This window comes from Protopterus annectens, chromosome 5.part0 (genome assembly GCF_019279795.1).
Source record: "Protopterus annectens isolate FY-2018-M chromosome 5.part0, PAN1.0, whole genome shotgun sequence".
In the NCBI taxonomy this organism is placed as follows: domain Eukaryota; kingdom Metazoa; phylum Chordata; order Ceratodontiformes; family Protopteridae; genus Protopterus; species Protopterus annectens.
The window spans coordinates 1,510,250,982-1,510,273,855 of record NC_056735.1 but is presented as its reverse complement, the minus strand read 5'-3'; the positions used below and the strand labels follow the sequence as shown (position 1 = coordinate 1,510,273,855).

The following is a 22,874-nucleotide window of genomic DNA, read 5'->3' as shown; positions in this document are numbered from 1 at the left end:
AGTGTGCGATTCTCTTTAGATTCGTCTTTACACTTCACGGATTCCTTTAGTCATTTTCCATTGTGCTGTTCTTTTTATCTCTATTCTGGTAGCTGAAAAATTCAAGTCCATACTTGGCTGGAGCAGTCTTTCCAGTAAACAAAATTTCAAAGATCTTATTTGTTTGGCATCAGTTAGGACCTGGCATTACACTCGTCTCTCTACGCAGTTTTCATTCTGCTACTAGACAATATTTATCTGTGTTCAGGCAGCAATAAATCTGGTCTTGTATACTTGGTTTGGGCAGGTTTTCCGGTGGACTAGACATTAAAGGTCTTACTTATGTAACTAAGACGTTTTCTCTTATCCAGATGCTGACACTTTTTTTTTTTGTAATTGTGGCTTTCTTGACTGCAAACTAGCAGCTGAGGCTGATGACTTTCCTTTTGGTACTAACTGTGCATGCTTTTCACTTAAACATTTATCATCTTTTTACTATCTTGGCTTTTCTCAAGACTTTTAGACCTCTGACTTAGCCAACTGCTTTCAGCTGGCAATATACATTATTTTACTATATGCTGTGGAGGTAGATGAATTACTGCCTAACTGGAAATGCTAACCTTTCAGCGGAGGCAAGCTCTTTTTGGGTTCATTCAAATGTACCTTTACTTTAACTGTGTATGTTGCTCAGTCAACTGAAGTACTTAAATGTTTACTGCTTATTTTAATTTTACTGCTTTCTTTTTAGTCTACTAAATGATCAGATTTTAGGTTACATGTTACATTAATAATTTTAAGTTTGTTATTCAATTATTTAGTAACCACTTTATTTTGGACAAGACCATACTTAAGCTGGTGTTTCAAACACAGTAGTAAGGCCGTACACGTAACTATGGAGGGATTACATTTTTGTGTTAGATGATCTGCAAAAATATTGTTTGGTGCCACGTACAGAAGCCAAGGAATTTTCCTAAAAAATTATACTGTGTTAACTGCTACAACCTTCATGAATTACTTGTTTTCGAAAGCAAAAAGGGTTTTGATAATGAAAATTGCTTCCAGTAGAGGTACTTTATTGCTTCCCTTACTGTTTTCTTCCCCCTCAGAAATGACTTGCAAGAGATTCTTTCACGGTTGACATGTTTCTGGAAATAAAATTATCATCATCATAGTTCTGTAGCTCAACGAAGTACTTCTTTTGGCTCTATTGTTTCACTGAATGAGACTCTTAGCAGGGAGTCTGTGTTCATAAATTAATAAGGCGAAAATCTTTTAAAAACAAAACAAAAAAAATGACCACATGGCTACACAGCAAAATGTATAAATTGACTGCTTTTGTCTATTTTAATCACGGACTACATCAGAATAGTCACAAATACAAACCACTATAAATAGTCTCATTAAAATGATGCTTTAAGAATTAATCAATAAAATGGTTACAATACTTTAACTGATTCATTGTCTTAATTATAGTTCATGTTGGAACAAGCAATACAGACACTGACTACTTGCACATTTCTCAAGGATAACATCCAAAAAAGAGGAATATGTTGTATCTTCTCAGTTCTTTTACTGAAAAATCACTGGAAACATGACAAAAACAATTACTAAGATAAACTCGTATGCATGTAAAATCTGTAAACTCAGTAAATGTACTTTTTGGAGCATGATGAAATAAAAGGTAAGAGGTTTGCTTATACCCAGGATGCTGCATGACAAATCAGCAGTTACGTAGGTTGCAGACTTTCTGTAACACCCTTTCTATAATTCAGTATACTTTTTGAACCTACGTCTACAGGCCTTTCAGACCATCACAGTCACAGAAACAAATTTCTGACTTTTGACTACTAGGATTTTATATAATTAAGACAACAGTTTGGCAAATAAATTAGATTTTAAGAAAAAAGAGTTATGTACGTACCTTAACTTGGAATCTCTGCTATCCAGCGTCATTATTCATCACGGATGGGTCTTGGATGCAACCTCGGATCCGAGCAGGCAAGTGAGCGACAGGTCTTGAGCTCGAGCTCCTCCCCTCCCATGACTCCTGTTACCCATAATCCTCAGATCGAGTTTGCTAGACAAATATCAGGACAATGTCACTGTCCGCACCTAGGAACAGCTGAACCAAACACACCATTACTCCAAAAATCCCCTGGTCACCAGAAGGAGGGGGACAGAGGGTGGGAACGTGATGAATAATGACACTGGATAGCACAGATTTCAAGTTGTGGTAAATACATAACTCTTTAGCTGATGCTATCCATGTCATTATTGACCACGGATGGGTCAGAGTCTTCAGCTATCCAAAACCCTGGAAGGTCTCAAGAAGGGCATGCTGGAGCACAGAAGACCCAAACGAGGCTCTACCAAGAGATACCAAATCCAATATAATGTGTTACAAAGGTATGGGGGTCTGACCAAGTGGCAGCAGCACAAATGTCATGCAAGGACGTCCTGGCCCGGAATGCTGAAGAAGTAGCCACTGACCTAGTAGAATGAACTTTAATAGACTTGGTAGGATCCCTGTGATTACTTCCGTAAATGTGAGCTATACAAGAAGCTATTCAACGTGAAATTGACACTTTGGAAATGGCCCTGCCTCTCCTGGCTAGGGAGAAGGCTACAAAAAGCTGATCTGACTTTCTCAAATTCTCAGCCTTCTTTAAATAGAAATGTAACTGCCTATGGATATCCAGGTAATGTAGTTGATACTCCCCTTTGTTTGAAAATTTGGGAAAAAAGACGGGAAGCTGAACAGACTGATTTAGGTTAGTTTCTGAAGCTACTTTTGGAATGAATGAAGAAGTGGTTCGTTAAACAGATCCTATCCTTGTGAAAAATCATGAAGGGAGGCTTTATGCAAAGACCCTGCAATTTAAAAACATTCTTGGCAGAGATAATGGCCACCAAAAAGGCCTAAGCAAGAATACCCCCTTAAGGACTGCCTTGCAGAGCCCAGAAGAAAACATGGGACTATCACTTAGGTGAAAGTTAGACATAGCTGCTAATTGCAGCTTAATCGTCGAGAAGTTGCTCCCTGTTGAATAGAGAAGAAAGGAAAGACAGAATGTCTGGAACCGGAGCAGAAAAGGGATCAATGTCCCTCTGACAAGCCCAAAGAGAGAACCTCTTCCATTTACTGGAATAAACCATTTAGTGGAAGGTTTTTGAGATGCCAAAATAATGTCCCTCACCGGGGGAGGCAACTTAAACTGACTGATGATCACTGGAACTGGAGGTACCATGCTGTCAGCCTCAGGGAAGTCACATCGGGAGGGGGAAGTCCCCATGGATGGGAGATGAGATCCTGGACCAGTTCCAATATTCAAGGTGGGTATTTCAGATGAAGCCAGAGGGAGAACCACATTTGACCGAGCCAGAAGGGGGCGATGAGGATGAGGTGAACCTTTACGCGATGGGCTTTCTGTAGAATTTTGGGAATGAGGGGTGTTGGGGGATAGGCATAGAGGAATCCCGGCAGCCAATCATGAATCAGAGCATCCCTGGGTGACTCCCCTGGTGGGTGGATCAAGGCAAAGTATTTGCTGCATTTGTGATTGGCTGGGAATGCAAATAGATTGCAGCATGGAAAACCCCATTGCTCGAAGATCTGGCTTGCCACTGACTGCTTCAGGGACCACTCATGGGGACTCAGGATAGACCTGCTGAGCTTGTCTGTTAGCACGTTGGAATCGCCAGGGATATGCATTGCAAGAACAAAGTGCCCGGAGGCCATTGCCCATTCACACATTTTCATGGCTTCTCTCCACAGCAGGTAAGATCGTGTCCCCTCCTGCTTGTTGATGTACCAGACTACCCCCATGTTGTCTGTCTGAACTGCTACAATTCTGAGAGGGAGAAAGTCCTGGAAAGCTTGCAACAATAGCAGGACCACTCATCTCGAGGACGTTGATATGCAACTTAGTCTCAGAGGGGGACCATGTGCCTTGGACCATCCTTCCCTGAAAATGCCCCCCCCCCAACAGGGAGGCATCTGTGGTCACCATAGCTTGGGGTTGCGGTAGACAAAAGGTCTCCCTAGCAGAAGATCCTCAGACTGGAGCCACCCATTCAAATGACATCGGCAGACTCGAGATATTAGGATTGGCATGGATATACGGTGAAGATGAGCTGACCACTGTACCGCCAGGGTCCACTGAAGCACCCAGATGTGATATCTGGCAAGGGAAACTAAATGAATAGTCACCATTGACTCAAGGGTTTGAAGAATTAGATGGGCAGGGACACTGTCCTGATCCAGGAGGAGGAGAACTTGCTCCTGGATCGTGTCTACCCTGTGTAGGGAAAGAGCTGCAGTCTCCGACACCATGTCCAGAAGAACTCCTATGAATTCCAGTCTCTGACATGGAGGAAGGTGTGACTTTGGAAGGTTGACGGTAATGCCCAGATCCCGAAACTAACTTAGAGTGAAGTCTGTGGCTAGAGAGAGAAGATTCTTTGTGGGAGCTGTGAGGAGTTGATCGTCTAGGTACAGGAAGATCTGAAAACCCTGCAGCGAGAGATGGGCTGCTACTCCTGCAGCAAGAGATGGGCTGCTACCGCTGCCATACATTTGGTGAACACCAGGGGGGTGGAGGTGAGACTGAAGGGCAGGGCTCTGAACTGATAATGATTGGCCCTCAGACGGAAGCGCAGGAGTCCCCCTGTCTATTTTTATATGATAGTACGCATCCTTGAGCTCTATCAAGCACATCGAATCATCCTTGTGCAGAGGCAGAAGAATAGACTGAACAGTGACCATCCATAACTTTGACTTCTTTACCGATAAATTTAACTTGCTAAGGTCCAGAATGGGAAGCAGGTCTCCTGTTTTTTTATGGACTAAAAAGAAGCGAGAGTAAGTACTGGATCCTTGTTTCCTGCTAGGACCTTCTGGATGGTCCTTTTTTGAAGGAGGTCTTGCATCTCTGTGACAGCTAAGTCCCTTTGGTCAGGTGGGACGTCCGGGAGTGACTTTTGGATTGGAAAGGGGTTATTGAAATCCCCTGGACACAATGTTTGGCACCCACAGATTTGAGGTAATAGCCGAAGCCAGGTGGTGCAAGGAGATATGACCCCTGTCTGCACGGCCGGACAGTCGGGCAGCACTTCAGGAGCACTGTGGGGGCTTTTCTGAGAAGGGTTCTTGGAAGCCCTGACTCTGACGACCTCTTCTGCCTTTGGGGCAGCGCCTTCCATCAAACCCCCTTCCCTGGCCGGAAGAAAAGGATTCCTGAGGAGCATCCAGGCAGGAAGACTACATCCTGCAGAACCATAGCTTTTTACCACCCCTTTGAGTCTTGCAGAAGGAATGCTCGGGAGTAGAAAACTTGATCTCCACTGCGGACACGATCTTTCCCTTCTGCTCACTGCAGGTCAATATCACCTTGACCGAAGGACCAAAGAGAATAGCTTCACTGAACAGGACATTGGTAAAGAACTCCTTGAAGTTGTCCGCAAACCCACAAAGGCTAAGCCAGGTATGACACCTAGTAGCAATGCCTGTACCTGTCGCTAATGAGGTGGCCTTGACCACATTTGAGATCAACCTCATCGAGGCATTAGCAAGGGAAGTGAGAGTGGACAGCATCGGAGAAACCAATTTAAGGCTCTATGGAGGCAACAAGAGCAAAAAGGAAGAGGAAAGTTCCGATACCAAATCCCTTTGCAGCTGTGTGAAATGTGCCATATAACTTGTAGTCCTCAGTCCAAAAGTAGCCGAGGTGTACACATGCTTCCCAAAACAGTCAATCACCCACAACTCTCTATTAGGAGGGTGGACCGTAGAGCGCTGTTCCACCTTTCTTGATGGCTGTGGCAACCACAACAGCATCTACAGGGACACCCTTATTGCAGAAAGGTTCATCTTTGGGAGGACTGAGAAACTTATCCACCTTCTTGGGAACCGGTTTGACTGTGTCCGGCTCCTTCCATGCCCTGCTGGCAATGAGCTGGACTAACTCATTTGCAGGGCGAGACACCCAGGAGGAAGATGGGCCCACCCCGAATGTCTTCAGGAACATGGATTCCTCTGAGGATGAGGTGGGGGAAGACCAACTGCCCCGCTCTTTCAGGATCACAAGTATGTCTCCAAAGGACACTTCCTCGGATGGTAGTCTGGGGGACCCATCCCCTTCCTCGGATGGTAGTCTGGGGGACCCATCCCCTTCCTCAAAACCTGTGTCCTCCATGAGGGACTCTCGAGGGGGAGTATAGGTGCCCCCGCTTGCATGTCCTCTTCTAAGGAGGCTCCTCCACTGTGGGCTCTGGGGAGGACTTGGAGGAGGGTACCCCTACGGGGATAATGCCTTTCTGAAGGCAATAAAAGGGGGGTGGTTGACCCCAGACTGATGATGAAGGCTCACCACCCAAGAAGGAATCAGGCAAGGGTGGGTCCAGAGCCGAGGAAGAAGCTGCCGACCAACCGGAGACCGTCCTCTCTATCTCCTGGATGGCAGACAGAGTGGATGAAGCACCACACTCCTCCCCGCCGGTAACAACTGACTGGGGCGGGACGGGAGACCCCAGTACACTACCAACATCCCTGGACAATATTGGTCCCAAGCTATCCAGGGCAGAAGCCCCCAAGGGAAGGGAACAGTCTGAAAGCTCTGTCCCGGAACCTCCCCAGTGGCCTCCTGGATCTCTCTGCTCCGAGGCAATGCCAGTCCTGACGGCAAGGGGGCGAGCCAGCTAGGGACTCAGGAGACATGGGAGTGGGGGCACTATCCGACACCGACAGCCTCTCCTTAGGCAAACTCTGACCCAGAGGTACCAGGAGTCGGATGGGAGGACAGGAGTTCAGAAGTGGGTGAAATGCCCCTCCGCAAGTGGCTAGGGGACGGAAGCAAGCCTAGTTCCATTTGGGCTTTGAGAAAGCTTCTCATCATCTGGTCCATATCAGATGGGAGAAAACTCCTAGTAGACTGGGAGGAAACTGAAGAATGGCCTGAATGGGTAGAGTGCCTGTGGTCCCTAGAAGAGGACCTACTAGACGTCCTTGGATCTGAGACTCTGGAAGTGGCTGGGGGATCGATAATAATAACTGGCTCCAAGAGAGGTGTCAGATCCGAAGACCCGTTTGGATCCAAGCGTACAGAAGTCTCAGCTGATGGATCCGACGAGGTCGGAGCCAAGGGGGATTTTCTTCTGAATGGCTCCGAGGACCTCCAAGTTTCCAAGTATTTGGATCCAGCCGGAACAGCCAAGGAACCCGGAGCCAAAGTCCTCCGAGGCTGGGCTCAGTTCCAGGGCACATTGATCTGAAAGCCTGGGCTGTTTAGCAGGGGAGTCCCGAGAGGAAGAGGGTTTCCTCTTGGGATCCGATGAAGCTTTGGAGGGGGAGCCCAAGACCAAGGGACCCCTCTTTGGCAAGCCCTTTAAGGAGCAGCTTATTCCTATGGTCTAGCAGAGCCCTAGGATTCAGCCCTGCACAAATATCACATTCAAACTCTAAACGGGGCTCTCCTAAACAGTAGATGCACTCCTCATGCGTGTCGGCAGGAGCTAACTTCCGACCGTATGAGGAGCAACGTCTGAAGACAGAAGGTTTGTCAGCCATGACCAAAACCCAACAAAACCGTCCAGTGCGCGCGTGCACACACACACACACACACACACACACACACACACACACACACACACACACACACACACACACACACACACACACACACACACACACACACACACACACACACACACACACACAAAGAAATTAGAAGGGAAAAGAGTGGGAAAACCCTAATGGCCAGTGAATAAACTAACGTGGGGGGGGGGGCAGGACTTACTATCAAACTAAAAAAAACTACTGTACACTAACTACTCGTACTAGACATTGGAAAAAAAAAGAGAGAGAGAGAGAGAGATAGGAGACAGAAAAGAAACCCAAAAAAGACACTTAACTGACCTAACGAGCTTGAGCAGCAGGGAACATGTCTGTTCACTAATCACAGCAAATGAGATCTGAGGATTATGGGTAACAGGAGTCCTGGGAGGGGAGGAGCTCGAGCTCAGGAGTTGTTGCTCACTTTGCCGGCTCGGATCCAAGGTCGGCTCCAAGACCCATCCATGATCAATAATGACATGGGTAACATCAGATCATTAAATTGTCCAAAAACCTATGACACTCAGTTGGTATCTGGGACTTAATGTAAATCAGAGGACTGGCAAAATTCTACTTAAAGTTCAAGACTCCTATTTCAATCAAAGAGCTCATAGTGAAAATGTGTGTGTGTGTGTGTGTGTGTGTGTGTGTGTGTGTGTGTGTGGTGGGGACGACACAAAGTAAGTATGTATATGTAATCAAGCAGGAATATTTACTGATACATTTATGTAAAAATGATTGCTTAAGTTTAAAAATGAAAATACAGTTGTCTGCATCACATCTGGCATGTGTCTGCAGACAACCTCAAAGACATGTTGCAAGGAAAAGTGTATGTTAGTAGATTATTAACATTTAACTGTAAAAGTTTAGTTTTGGTAGGGGGATCTGAATTTACCTAACATTACTGGGGTAACAGCAATGCATACTTCAGGTGTTACACACACATTTCTGTTACACATGGAATAAAAACAACTATCTTAAATTATAGCTCTGCCAACTATAGGTTATAATACTCTGGATATTTTTTTTTTTTTTTGCCTAAACAATCAGTTGATTATGTAGTTGATCTTAAGCCACCCCCACTTACCTAGCAGTGATCATGTTGTCATTCTTTGTGATTTGAGCTTTAATTATCAACTTACTATTTAAAAATAAATAAATAAATAAAAACACAGGATCTCAAAGATCCCAGTTACTACTAAACTAAACTAATGTCATAGCCAAGGATTTTTTTAGCCACTGGGGTTTGTGAATTGGAGGACAGTGGAACTGAGTAACATTAAATAAAAACTATAAAAAAATAATGGTCACAATAGTCATTTCTATGGGTTTTAAGTTTAACTGATCATCTAGCACTAGTCAAAGAGAGGAAAACAGCCTACAAGAAAAACAGGAGTTAATAGTCTTGGTAAGCAGGTTAGAATAGCTGTAATAAAAAAAAAGAAAGATATGAAACTAAACCCTGCAAATAAACGTACCAATTAGGTTTCTTAAAGCTTCTAGATAAAATGCAACATTTTCAGTTGCACTGCTGTGAAGAGGTAGTGTGGATGACAGTGCTGCACACTGAAAACATGCAGAAGGGGTTTACTGTAGTGATATTTGGATTGAGATTTTACCTGACTTTCTTATGCATGCGATCAAGAACTGCTTTTTATTACAAGGTGTAATAGGGCTATTGTTTAAAAATTAAAAGTTAATAAATCCACTAGACATAATAAGATCTCCAATGGAGACCTTAAGAATCTTATGGATGACACAAAAGAACCCTTAGAATGTCTGATTAATATGAGTTATAATGAAATAGCATAGTAACCTAATGGCAGAAAGCAAAGTTATTTATAAAAATAAGGGTGAAGACCTCTCATGTCAAGTTACAGACCTCAGTCTCCTTTTCATACATTGGCAAAGCTATGGAAAAACTTTACCTGATGAGACCAATATCTGAATTAAATAGTATTGGAAGGATGAATATCTTTCAAAAAGCATATGTAGCAAACAGATCAACAGCTACATGAAATTTAGGCTGTACGCTTATATAATTACCATCTTAGAATATAACTTTTAGAATGATGTTATCTACACTGACTTTTCTCAACTATTTTATATAATTCGTAATAATTTTTCCATTCCAAAGTTACAGAATGTGAAGTTAAATCTTAATTGATTAGGTAGCGTCATAAATTTTTAACCAACCAGACCTGGGCAGTTGACATTAGAAAGTTTAATTTCTGAACCATTTCCACTATGGAGGGGCAGCCCTTACGGATCCTTTCTTGGCCCATTTCTTTTTAGTTTACATAACATTGGGTTGTCCTTTTGGAGTAGAACTTTTCTTTTAATATTGATGCTGATGATTTTATATATGGGAAAGATTATGCCATGTTAATCTGATGTTATTGCACTTCTCATGCTTTTAATGAACGAACACGCAATCTATGACATTTGGGATCCCCAAAATTCAGAGTAGTTACACTCTTAATGGTCAGTTGGTGAAAAATGTTACTATTTAAGGATCTCGGGGGGGGGGGGGGGGTTCTCATCAATTATAAGTTGACTTTTTCTAATCACATACTTGATATAAGAAACTGGAGTTCTGAAATGTTGAACTGTGTAAGCAAACACACAAAAAAGATGGAGTAAACAGTTACTCTTCTTTATGTTAGCATTATAAGGTCAAAGCTACAGCATGAATGGCCTTTTTGTTACAACAGTACTTAAGCAAACTGCCTAATTTTAGAAAAGAATCCAAAGCTGTTTCACAAAGAGCATAATTTTGATTGGTAAACTATCTTATGAGAGACTAACAGCTTCAAATTACTATACATCATTGAATACAAGGCCGAGAAGAAACATAAGCATGTTTGTTTTACTTGGAAAGACATTTTTCTCTTTGAATGTCATACCTTAAAATCATCAAAATTGCATAGGAAGAGAAGATGTATAAGGAATGTAAGAAAATGCAACACCATACGTTTCTCTATGTAGTCCAGATCCTGGTTCTCCTTACCAGTCATGAGAAGATCTGTTAGTACTTTTTTCCTTTGATCTCGCAGTTTTGTTATATATCATGATGTTTTTATTATGCTTAGATATTTTGGCGGCAGATCTCTTTCCTTTATGTCTCCCTTTCCTAATGTATCCTAACAAAACTGCATATTAACTTACTGTATTCTTGATTGCTCTGTCTTTTTGTTATCAAAACTAACTGTACTGATATTTAACCTTAATTTTTTTTTTTTATTTTAACTCTGACCATTATTCTGTTTTAACTTATTAAAAAAAAAAAAAAATCACTTATTGATGGTCTCTCCACGAATGTACAATATTTTTTATTTCTTAATATAGCATGTGTCTGTTGTGTAATTTTAAAATCTTTCCAAATTTCAGTTCTATGGTTCATACGTTGAACAGTTTAAAAAGCCATTATACCTGTTTTCCCTTATTTTACCAAACACATAATCAGCCATACTTCAAAGTCCCTCTTTTTCATGTACACTCATCCCTATCCAGATTAGTCAAAAAACTTCCTGCCGAGCTTCCACAAGTCTTACACTTTTTCTTCCATTTTTAATCATTATTTCAGTTAAAACTGCCAGTCCATAACACATTCCAGATCATCAAGTACAGTTACACACTATCGTCTTTTTTTGTTTTAATACATAATTTGTATACAGCTATGTACTGCATACTCTACTACTGGGATTCCTTAAAATCCAAAACAGCCTGCAGTAAAAAGGCCTGTTATCACAATGTGGTATTTGTGTTTCAGACACACATTAGTCTCATTGAGGAAAGACCTCATTATGGGCTTATTCAAATGTCTCGTAATCATGTTACCTACCACAAAGTGCAGATCAGCACTTCTTATGATCAGTGTTGGTGGCTGCATCGTGAAAGCAGAGGCATCCCGCCAGTCACTCACACACAGAAACACACAAAAAAATGCACACACTGCACACCCCATACTTGCCCATCTTGCCAGATCATCCACCTGATCGCACTTGCACATTCAACTATAAACACATACAGGCACACCCCATTTGGCACCTTCTCCCTAAGAGCCCTACGCCACCTCCCAGGCAGGCACAGACACACAGCCCCTTGCATACACTCATGCACACATCTCCCAAATCTACCTTACGACTAATCTCCCCAGCAATTACCACTACCATGAAAGGAGTGGCCATGCTAATAAACATATGCGAGTGATTCTATAAACCACTCAATGCACAGATGTCTCTCCCTCAGACTGCATCACTAGCATGTAGCACACCGTGGAGATTGTTTATGCACGAAGATGTGCAGCACTGCATTAGGCTAAGCACTAAGGCAGTCTTTGAATTCAAAAAGGTTTCTGTGATGTGTACACATTGCAGAAACCTTTATGAAGTCAGGCCTATATGTTTGATTTAAATAGAAAAAAAATCAAACATGTTATTCTAGCTGGTATCATGTGTCATATTTCTGTCACCATTATCTTCCAGTTTTCCTTTACTGGAAAGGACAAATCCAACACTCTTCCGGGCCCAGGGCACCAAATGATTTTCCACCACAGAACAAGGGCAATGTACATATATCAGGCCTGATTCCAAAAGACTTGCTCTCCATGTAAGTGGCTACTTACACTGATGGCAACTCTTTTGGAATCTGGCACATTATCTCCGATTGTTTTTGTCTGCACTGTTTTGGGGCTGCCAGTCTTCATCACTTCAAGCTTCCTCAACTGCTCTACCTTCAGTGCCCAAATTTCTGGACCATAAAGTAGTACTGGTCACTCCACTGTTTTGTAGACCTTACTTTTTCAGCTTATTTAGCACTTTTATGTCACATATACCTCTGGCACTCTGTACAAGTTAAATAAAAGTAAAGTGCCACTTGCTGTACTGTGACTGGACAGCAAGTGTGTCACATATACCTCTGGCACTCTGTACAAGTTAAATAAAAGTAAAGTGCCACTTGCTGTACTGTGACTGGACAGCAAGTGGCATTTTTGCTTTTATTTGTGTTTGATTTGCTACTTATTTGTCCTTCACCTTACTATGTGCAAGTTGGCAATAGCCTCTCTGATGCTCTGATGACCTTCTCATTCACACTTCCTGTTTCCTGAATCACGCCACCCTCACACTTGAAACTGTTAACCTAATACACTGTTTTTCCTTCTATCTCAATTTTCAGCTACTTCTGATTTCCCCCATTTGCTGCTGTTACAACAGTCTTACCTGTAACTCAGTTTCATTCAGTGTGCCTTTTGTATTCCATTTCCCTATCATTTGCTGAAGTTCTTGTTTAGATGCTACCTGTAATGCCACATCGTCTGCATACAGCAGCTTTGCTGATCTGTCCCTCCAAACTGTTTGCTGATGTAGTGCATCACCAAAGTATGAAGAGCAGTGGGCTCAGAACGCTAATGTACACCCTCTACCACCAGGAACCCTTCTGTGAGACCGAACACTGTTCAAACTTGTGTCACTGGATCCTTGTACATAGCTTCCACTAATTCTACCAATGTTGCCGGGACTTCAGTCCATTGCAGAACTGTCCAAATCAGCTTTCATGTCCTCTTGTCAAATGTTTTCTCCAAGTCCAGAAATGTCTAGTTGGACCTCTCTAGCTTCTTCTCAACTATATGTCTCATTGCAAACATTGGATTGGTTGTGCTGCACCCTAATATGAATCTGAACTGCACACCTCACATCTTAATTTCTACTACTCTTAAGTATTTGTTTATCAATCACCCTCTACAGATTTTTTATGCAGCGGAAGAGTTTGATGTCTCTATAGTGCCCAGAGTTGTCAAAGGCCCCTTTATTTTTCTACACTTCTGCTAGACTGCTTATTCACCAGTAATCTGGGATATGCCTTTCTCTCCATAATGCTTTAAGTAGGAGCCATATCTGCCCTAATTCTCCACACATCTTGATCATATCTGCCATGGCCTCATCCGAACCTGCTGCTTTCTCAGATTTATTTTTTTTCCTTACTGTTGCTCTTACTTCTTCTACGGCAATCTCTTTTTTCATTGTAGGCTGTGTGGTGTTTTCTTAACTAAGAAGCTGCAGTACGTACTCCTTCAATCTGCCTTTGATATCCTGTGGACTGGTGAGCGGATTGCTGCTGGTATCTCTTACAAATGGTATCGGATGGCTATTTTCTTTATCTTAGCACAAAGAAACTATAACAGGTTGCAAGGCAATCTGCTGAATCACTTTCCAATAGCTGGTACAGGGCCTCTGATGCCTTGTTCTTTGCTATTGCCATCTTAGCCTCTTGTTTAGCCAATCAGTATTCCTTCTTAGCCCAGCTCTTTTCCATCGCCCACTTTTTCCTGCACTACTCCTTTCTTTTGATGACTTCCTGGATGTCTGCATTCACCACAAGCTTTCCTTATGTACCTTATTTCCATACAAACTGCTGCTTGGCGTCCCTGTCTGTAGGTGTACCCACCAGCCCCTAATCACTTTTTTGACTTCTTACCCCAGGTGTGCAACAAATGGGACTTCTAAAACCCTTCAGGCAAGCTGCCGATACTGTTTATTCCAACCACCTTCAACCTCCAACGGCCACTGCAAGCTAAAATCCCCAAATCACTTCTCTAACTTCTTACCCCGGACGTGCAACAAATGGGACTTCTGAAACCCTTCAGGCAAACTGCTGATTCCAACCACCTTCAACCTCCAACGGCCACTGCAAGCTAAAATCCCCAAATCACTTCTCTAACTTCTTACCCCGGGCGTGCAACAAACAGCACTTCTGGAACCCTTCAGGCAAACTGTCGATACTGTTGATGCCAACCACCTTCAACCTCCAACGACCATTGCAAGCTAACGTCCTCTAATCACTTTTCTGACTTCTTAACCCCGAGCATGCAACAAACGGTACTTCTGAAACCCTTCAGGCAAACTGCCAATACTGTTGATTCCAACCACATTCACCCTCCAATGGCCACTGCAAGCTAACATCCCCTAATCACGTTTCTGACTTTTTACCCCGGGCGTGCAAGTAACGGGACTTCTGAAACCCTTCAGGCAAACTGCCGATACTGTTGATTCCAACCACCTTCAACCTCCAATGGCCATTGCAAGCTAACATGTATGTTCCTACTGAATAGAATTGCTGACCATTACATTGAACTGTCCAAGTGTTTTAGTTTTGACTGATGCTTTCCTGCCTATAGAATAGGGACGCCAGCAGCTCAAACAATCCTGCCCCATAGCTTCCCTGGTGCATCTTATACCCTCACTCCTCTCCAACCCTGCTCTTAAATTACCTCTTACGATACCTCACTCCATACGTAATGGTGTATGAGCTTCTGCCTGTTGGTAAGCAGCTAAACTTTTTGAGTGAGCTTTACTTTTTAAGCAGTCAGACCAGTAGGTCACCAACCTGTCTCTGACTGATTGTTTCCAGCCAGAAAAGCATCCGTGGTGGTGCTTCTGCGTTCCCCCTTCCTAAACTCTGTTACCTATACCTGCTTGTACTGTATCTGTGACGGACTGCTGTTTTGTACAGAAACTCACCCTCTGAATACCTTGTTGGGTCCCTTCCTCTCCTACTCTCTTGTTCACCCCTCCTGTCCTACCTACATCCAGCCAAAGTTTTCATAGGGCCCCTTCCTTCACGAGCGCCATTTTCAAACTGCTACTTGGCGTCCCTGTCCGTAGGTGTACCCACCAGGTACGTTTATGTTTCTATGTCTGTATAATGAAGGAACTTGGTTTTTAAGTTTAATGCTGCTTATTTATTTGTTGTAATCAGCCTCCTGAATTAGTGTAAAGCTAGCATTTATTACATGTATAAACATATCACAGAACCAGCTGGACTTATTGTTGAAGGCAATAGCGCTATTATGCGTGTGCTCCAACCTTCTGATTGCTGCTTTTAGTGCGGCACAGCACTACGTTATCTGTATACTGTAGAATTGGTACAGTGCTCTCCACCAGCTCATTGACCTAAAGCATATATTATAATTAAGCTTTGTTTGGAACCTATGTGCATTCTGCTTGAATACTTGGGAAGACGAGCAGGTTTTCCACGTGTTATGTAACCTACTGACTGTGTAAAGCTGGCGACTTCTGTGGTGTCGAGTTGATCCCAATGCTTGTTACTAGCTATAAACAGATACGGAATACCCCTGGTGTTAAGGAACTACTTAAATCCTCATTTAGAACATGAAACCACCCACCTATTTCTGTAACTGTAGTTTGTGCACATTACTGGAAGCCTGTTTCCTTGTTTGTTTAAAGCTAACGTCTACCAAGCTACTGTTTGTGTGGCATCTGTAAATGAAGTAAGCTTAATATAGTCAAATAGGCGGTTGATTCTGAGATATTAGATTATTCCCGGTGTATCACCACTACTTGCCATAAGAATTGGCTGCTGTCTTACCTACTTGTTGCAGATGTAAACGCTATGTCCTAGAAGTGGTTATACTGGGATTTGGTAGTGCTCACTAGCTAAAATGAACAGAGCCAAATAACCAAAAGCTCTAAGAGTAAGCCGAGTGCAGTAGCTGCCGGCAAGCATTCCTCTGTACTATCACTACCTCAAGTAGAAAGAAGTCATTAAGACACCACTTGCATGTTTCTTAGGAACCTTGAATGACTGATCACAATAATATCTTGCTAACTGAATACTAGCCTGTTTTTAACTAGCTGCAAAGCAGTACAGATATTTACATTTATTTTACCTTACTAGTCTACTAATTGTGTTTTCAACTGTATTGCTTCTGTTTATTACAATGTTTTTCTTTTAATATCTTATTTCAGCCCCCAATCACTTTTCTGACTTCTTACCCCGGGCGTGCAACAAACGGGACTTTTGAAACCCTTCAGGTAAACTGCCAATACTGTTGTTTCCAACCACCTTCAACCTCCAACGGCCATTGCAAGCTAACATGTATGTTCCTACTGAATAGAATTGCCTACCATTACATTGAACTGTCCAAGTGTTTTAATTTTGACTGATGCTTTCCTGCCTATAGAATAGGGATGCCAGTAGCTCGAACAATCCTAACCCATAGCTTCCCTGGCGCATCTTATACCCTCACTCCTCTCCAGCCCTGCTCTTAGAATACCTCTTACCATACCTCACTCCATATCTAATGGTGTATGAGCTTCTGCCTGTTGGTAAGCAGCTAAACTTCTTAGAGTGAGCTTTACTTTTTAAGCAGTCAGACCTGTAGGTCACCAACCTGTCTCTGACTGATTGTTTCCAGCCAGAAATGCATCCGTGGTGGTGCTTCCCGCTCCTTTCACCCTGCGGGCTCACTCCACTCCCCTACCCTGCCCCCAATTTCCACCCACCCCCAGCACGTCTACATTTATTCGTCCCTTTTTCTACCCTGCCAGCCTACTTACCCAATAGTAGCTCTTCCCTCATTACTCCACCTACGTACAGCCATCCCACTTAATCACTCTCTCTACCTCCCTAGCAATTGAAGTCCCCTCCTCTTTCTTATAATTCTAAGAAAACCTTTATCTCTTTCTCAACCCTCTCTTCTTCATAGCCATCTCTCTTCCCTAAATCTATACCCATCACTCTCCCTTTGCAGATATGCTTACCTTAATTCTCCGCACCCTCCAGGGCCCCTGCTTCCTCCTTGTATTCTTTATTCCCCTATGCTATGGCAGCTCATATTCCTCCAGTGCTTGTCCAATATTACCTTCAACAAGAACTACAATACAAACCCACCTTCAATCTTACTCTCACTTTCATTCTATTTCATCTTCCCTTATTCAACCTAACTCTCTGCATCTATTCCACCCTAAAATCTTTTCCACCACAGCTAAGATACTGACACCTAAACTTATCTTAGATCTACCAAAACTCTTACTTTTCTTAAACAATCTAGTCTTAGCTGGAGACATGCATCCCAACCCTGGCCCTAGTCTCTTTATTAACACCTACCCCTTTATCTCCTTCTCCCCACAACACTCTTAAAATCTTTACTATTAATGCCCAGAGTCTTAACAATAAAAGTTCACCAATTTCAAGCTTGGCTAAGCCATAACCAACCAGACATCATAGCCATCTCCGAAACTTGGCTCAAACCCTTTATCTCAGACTCTGAAATCCTGCCCTCAGGATTTCCTATTGTCAGAAATGACCGATTAAATAAAAAGGTGGCTGCACTGCCCGAGTCTACTCTAACCTTCTTACCTTAATTCCCTTTCAAATTCCAATTCAATTCAAGAACACTGAACTTACAGCTGGCCTATTATAAATTAATAAACACAAGAATATCTGCATCATTGCCCTATATATCTCACCTGGTAACAACATCTCTACCCTCAAAGATATTCTCCTATAGGCATCAACTGAAATTAACTACGAAACTTACATTCTAGGGTATGTAAATATTGACTGGAATAAAATCAATAGTCCCTCTCCTTCCCCATCCATTAACCTCTATAACTTTATTCAAGTAATCTTCTCCATCACCCGATCTAATAAAACAAATCCCCCTGGATCCACTATTGATTGGATCCCAGTCTCCCATCCAAATAAAATAACCAACTCTGGCACAATTCCTGACACCATTAGCGACCACCTCCCAGCTTTCATCCATCGTTCAACTAGGTCTACCCCACACCAGCACCAATACATTCTCACTCACAACCTCAGTAGCTTCAAACCCACAACTTTCTGAAATATTTTCAAAACAAATGAACTGGAAAATTCTAAACAGCCCTCCTCTTGACAAAGCTATAGACTACTTCAACTCTGTCTTCCTAGACACTCTAAACTCCCCAGACCCACTAAGAAACAAAAGGATAAAAACTAATTCTGCTCCTTGGCTAACCAAAGAAACAAAACAAATTATGCATCAAAGGGACAAATTATGGAAGCTTTACCAAAACAATAAACTGCCCAATACCTTGCTCCAATACAAACAACTCCATAACCTTGCAAAACAGCTAATCACTAAGGACAAAAAAATCCTACTATATTAAGCTCCTGTCCAATAACAGTAAAAACCCCAAACAATTCTGGAAATCCATAAACTCACTTCTCAATCCAGGCTCCAAGAATAACCCTTGCCCTGACGCAAGTAAATCTGACCTCGAACTAGGCTCTAAATTTAACTAATTTTTCATAGAAACAATTTCTGACCTGACCAAGACTTTCCCCAACAACACTCCATCTGTCCCTCATTCTCCTACAAGTCCCCTAATAACCTTCCCCTTATGTTAGAGCTCAAACCTGTCTCTACTAACTTTATAAAAAGACTTCTGCCCAAACTTAAACCTTGCTCTAATGCTCCAGACAACATTCCCTCCTCCTTCCTAAAATGTGCTGCTGATGGTACAGCTCTCCCAATCAGTATCATTATTAACAGATCTATAAAGGAATCATATGTCCTCAAACTCTGGTGCTCAGTTTACATTCTTCCTCTTCACAAAAGAGGCAAAAACACAGGCATCTCAAACTTCCGCCCTATTGCTCTGCTCTCACCAATCTCCAAAATCCTAGAAAAGTGCATCCATCTCCAACTTATGCCTTTCCTTACCCAAAACAATCTTCTTACACCTGCCCAGCATAGCTTTCACCCAGGCTATAACACTATAACTGCTCTACTCTCTTTCCTAGAAACTGTCAATCAAGCCCGAGATTAAGGACACGTAGTTTCTACTGTTTTGCTCGATCTGTCTATAGCTTTCGAAACTGTTTCCCACAAATACCTTCTCTATCATCTCTCAAACCTACATCTCTCACACTTTATCCTGGTTCTCCAGCTACCTATCAGACAGATCTCAAGCAGTAAAATGGAAGAACTCCACCTCTTCCTTCTTACTTACCCCAACTGGTGTACCACAGGGATCCATCCTTGGGCCCATGCTGTTTAACCTCTTCATTAATAACTTTCACATTGCTATTCCTGATGCCAAAATCATTTAATACACAGATGAATCAACCTTAGTCTGCTCTGCCTCTAACCTCCCCGAACTGCTGACCAAAACCCAAACTGCTTTTTCAACTACTGAAAATTGGATGCGATAAAACCACCTGTCTCAATGCAAATCAAAAATTCTACTATTCCTTCCCAAAGACTTACTCCTACGACAAAAATGCTTTCAAAGTCCTTAGTCAAACCAACTCACCTATAGAAGTGGTTCCATCAGCTAAACTACTTGGCATTACTATTGACGAACACCTCAAGTTTGATACCCATATTCAACAAAATATAAAGAAAACCAACCAAATGTTAGGTATGCTTTACAGGAACAAAACTCTCTCTCCAACTCTACTAGATATACTCAAGCCACTACTTATCTTCTTCCTTCCTTATATGGAGCCTCTCTTCTAACCTGTCCTCCTCCATCACCTCCAAACTAGAAAACTGCTATAATAAAATATCTAAATTTGCCACCAAAACCAAAAATTCCACCCATCATTGCCTTACCCTTCAATCTCTGAACTGGCTAGAACTCACAAACTACCTAGATTACCTCCAATTCACCAATGCACACAGACTTGTATTTCACCCAACAAAATGTCCGGCTCTAACAAATATCCTCCCCCCTTACACCTCTTACAGAACTCTCAGATCTGAACATCAAAACTTAATTTCTATCCACAAACCCAAATGACCTGCTGGCCAACTTCTCCTCTCCTTCTCACTATGCAAGAAATGGAATTCTCTCCCTTCCACTCCAAGAAATATATCAAACTCAGAAAACTTCAAAACCCAGCTTTTCAAACACCTGTCCACTAAATGGAAATGTACCTGCCTACACCCTACCTAATTCTAAGTATATGCCCCCAGGAGGTTTTCTCCCAGGTTCCTAAGCTCTGTATAACTCCCATAGCTATTTTCCTAATGAGTGGATCTAAGCTCTCTGCAACTCCTACAGCTACTTATCACACAATTCCAACTTTGTAAATATTGTAAATAGCATCACACATTAAACAAGTGCATGTAAAGTGTTTTCCACGCTTACTTTAACTGTGTGTAAAGTGTTTCCACAATTAAAACACAAGAATATTTGCTCAAATGAATCTGTATAATACAACCCTTAAGATCAACCAGAATGAATTTTGTTGATTATGAGTGGCACTGAATGTACATATTTGTAAACTGTTCTATATCATTTATCTTTTATACTATTGAATCTTTACTGCATTGTGCATCTTGGAGCTTTTCTCCCCGGGCCTCCACTGAACATTTGGGCCCAGTGGACTTCCCCGGTAATCAAACTGTAAATAAATAAATAAAATAACTGAATATCAGTTCTACAGTTCTCGCACATGCTGTTCGTAGACACTGACAATCTTCTAAAACTCTGATTGCTTCCTCTTCTTCTTGAGGTGCTAGAGCCCTGAGTATTTCCTTGAATGCTTGTACCTTCTCTCCCTAGTCTCCATTTACCTTAGGGTTTTCTCTGACCATTGCTTGCAGCAGACTGTGGCAAACAGTGATTTATTCTCTAGGCTATTTCACTGGGGATGACTTTGCAACTTTTGATTCTATCCCAGTGCCCTTTTCTTACAAGGAGGAAATATTCCAGAGTTGCATGCCGGCCACTCTTGTGTGTTATCTTGTGACTGCCTCTCTTGCTGAACCATGTGTTGGCCACCATTAGGGAAACTAGGCCCATTTGTTTGAAATTTGTGCAAGGATCTCTCACAGAATTATGAGGAGTGTGTGGTCAAGCTAGCCATGGTAGAAATCTTTCTGGATAAAAAAGCTGCCTTTTTATGGAAGATGCCTGAATGGTATAATGCAAACTGCCCATATGATTTATGGGTGTCCTCCAGAACACATGTGCCATGCTGTCAATGCTCAAGCCTTCATCCAGCAATTCACAGGCTTTGCAGCTTGCAAGTGAGACACTCTTCACAAGCTACAGGATGGATCAGACTAACAGAACTAAGATCAAGGAGATCCAGTGAAGAAATCAGAGACAAGTTGCATGCAAACTGATGTGGGTTCAGTGCTCTCCCTGGTTAGCAAATTTAAAATGAAAATAAAATAATTGTGGGACAAAGGCCCAGAATCAGGAATTATTCTTTTTTAATATCACTTTATTTCACTTAACAATTAACAGAACATCATGTATTGAATTGACATGCAAAATCAGGGACAGTTGAGAGATAAGGGAATGACCTGAGTAAATATGTAACCCTTCATATAATGCATACGAATTTGTTTACAAGAGCACTGTATATTAAATGTCAAAATATTTCAGTGGAGAAACAAAACTGAGGATGAAACAGACCTAAATTAGCAATGAATGGAGATAATTCACTGCAAACAGTCTCCTTCAGCTTATAAATCAAACATTCCCAAGAATAAACAACCTCTATAAATTTAACATAGAACTAATATATAGGAAAGCAAATTTTTGCAAAAAAAGTGTCACTTCTCTGCTCAGTGGTACAGTACAATAACTCTGCACTTCAAGCTCTTTAACACTGTACTCTTAAATCTGGTGACACCAGATTCTGCATGAGCAAAGTTTTGAGAAAATTTAAAAACTAAAATAAATCCACTATGTGCTACTTGTAAGTCTTGGACAGTGTAAATAGCATGGGGTGTCTGCTATCGGGCTCCTATCCTGTTGTGGCTATAGTCATTCATGTCCCAGTATCTCTTTCCAAGAGTAAATCTTGGTTGGGCAGTTTACAAAAACATGACAGTATAAATAGTTTACAGTAGTTAACACATCTTTGCCTCTTTGCTTTGACAAATGAAGGCTGCAAATGATTCACAGTAAGGACAATACATCCACTATTTCCATACAGTTACTGAATTAAGGACATCTGTATGTGTATGTAACTTTTTATTTTGATAGGCATCACCAGGACATTTTTGTAGTTTAACCACTGCTGGAGACCACAGTACACCTTGGTGGTACAAGCAAGACCGGTATTATCTACTGCACCTAGTGCTAAAGCCATACTCTTAAGGTGTACTCAGTCTCATTCAGGGAGATTTTCAGAAATGAGCATTCCCTGAATACGTGGCTGCAGCAGACCATGTGACCACTCAAGATGGCTACTTATTACAAACTACATCTGGGTATCGAAAGGCAGCCAAAACAGTATTCTTGATGACTGATACTAAAGGAAAACATTACCAAAAGCTAATCCCTCGCATTGCTAAGATAAAGGCATCTTTTGAGAGGATGGACAAATAGGTAGACTAGACAGTCCATAGTGAACCTCGTCAGCAATAAGGTCTCACCGAAGGAGTCAACTGATAGAGACTTAGCCAAGCAGGAAGAAGAGAAGGGCTATTTATTTCTGTCCATTTCAGTGACAGGAACCTTAGCCCCCTATG

At 42.0% G+C, this 22,874-nt stretch overlaps 1 protein-coding gene across 1 annotated transcript in view; it reads right to left on the bottom strand.

Moving 5' to 3' along the window:
- The window catches only part of N6AMT1 (N-6 adenine-specific DNA methyltransferase 1), a 208,347-nt gene that overhangs the window by 47,241 nt on the left and 138,232 nt on the right, over window positions 1–22,874 (bottom strand). The gene's annotated exons all lie outside the window — the stretch shown is intronic.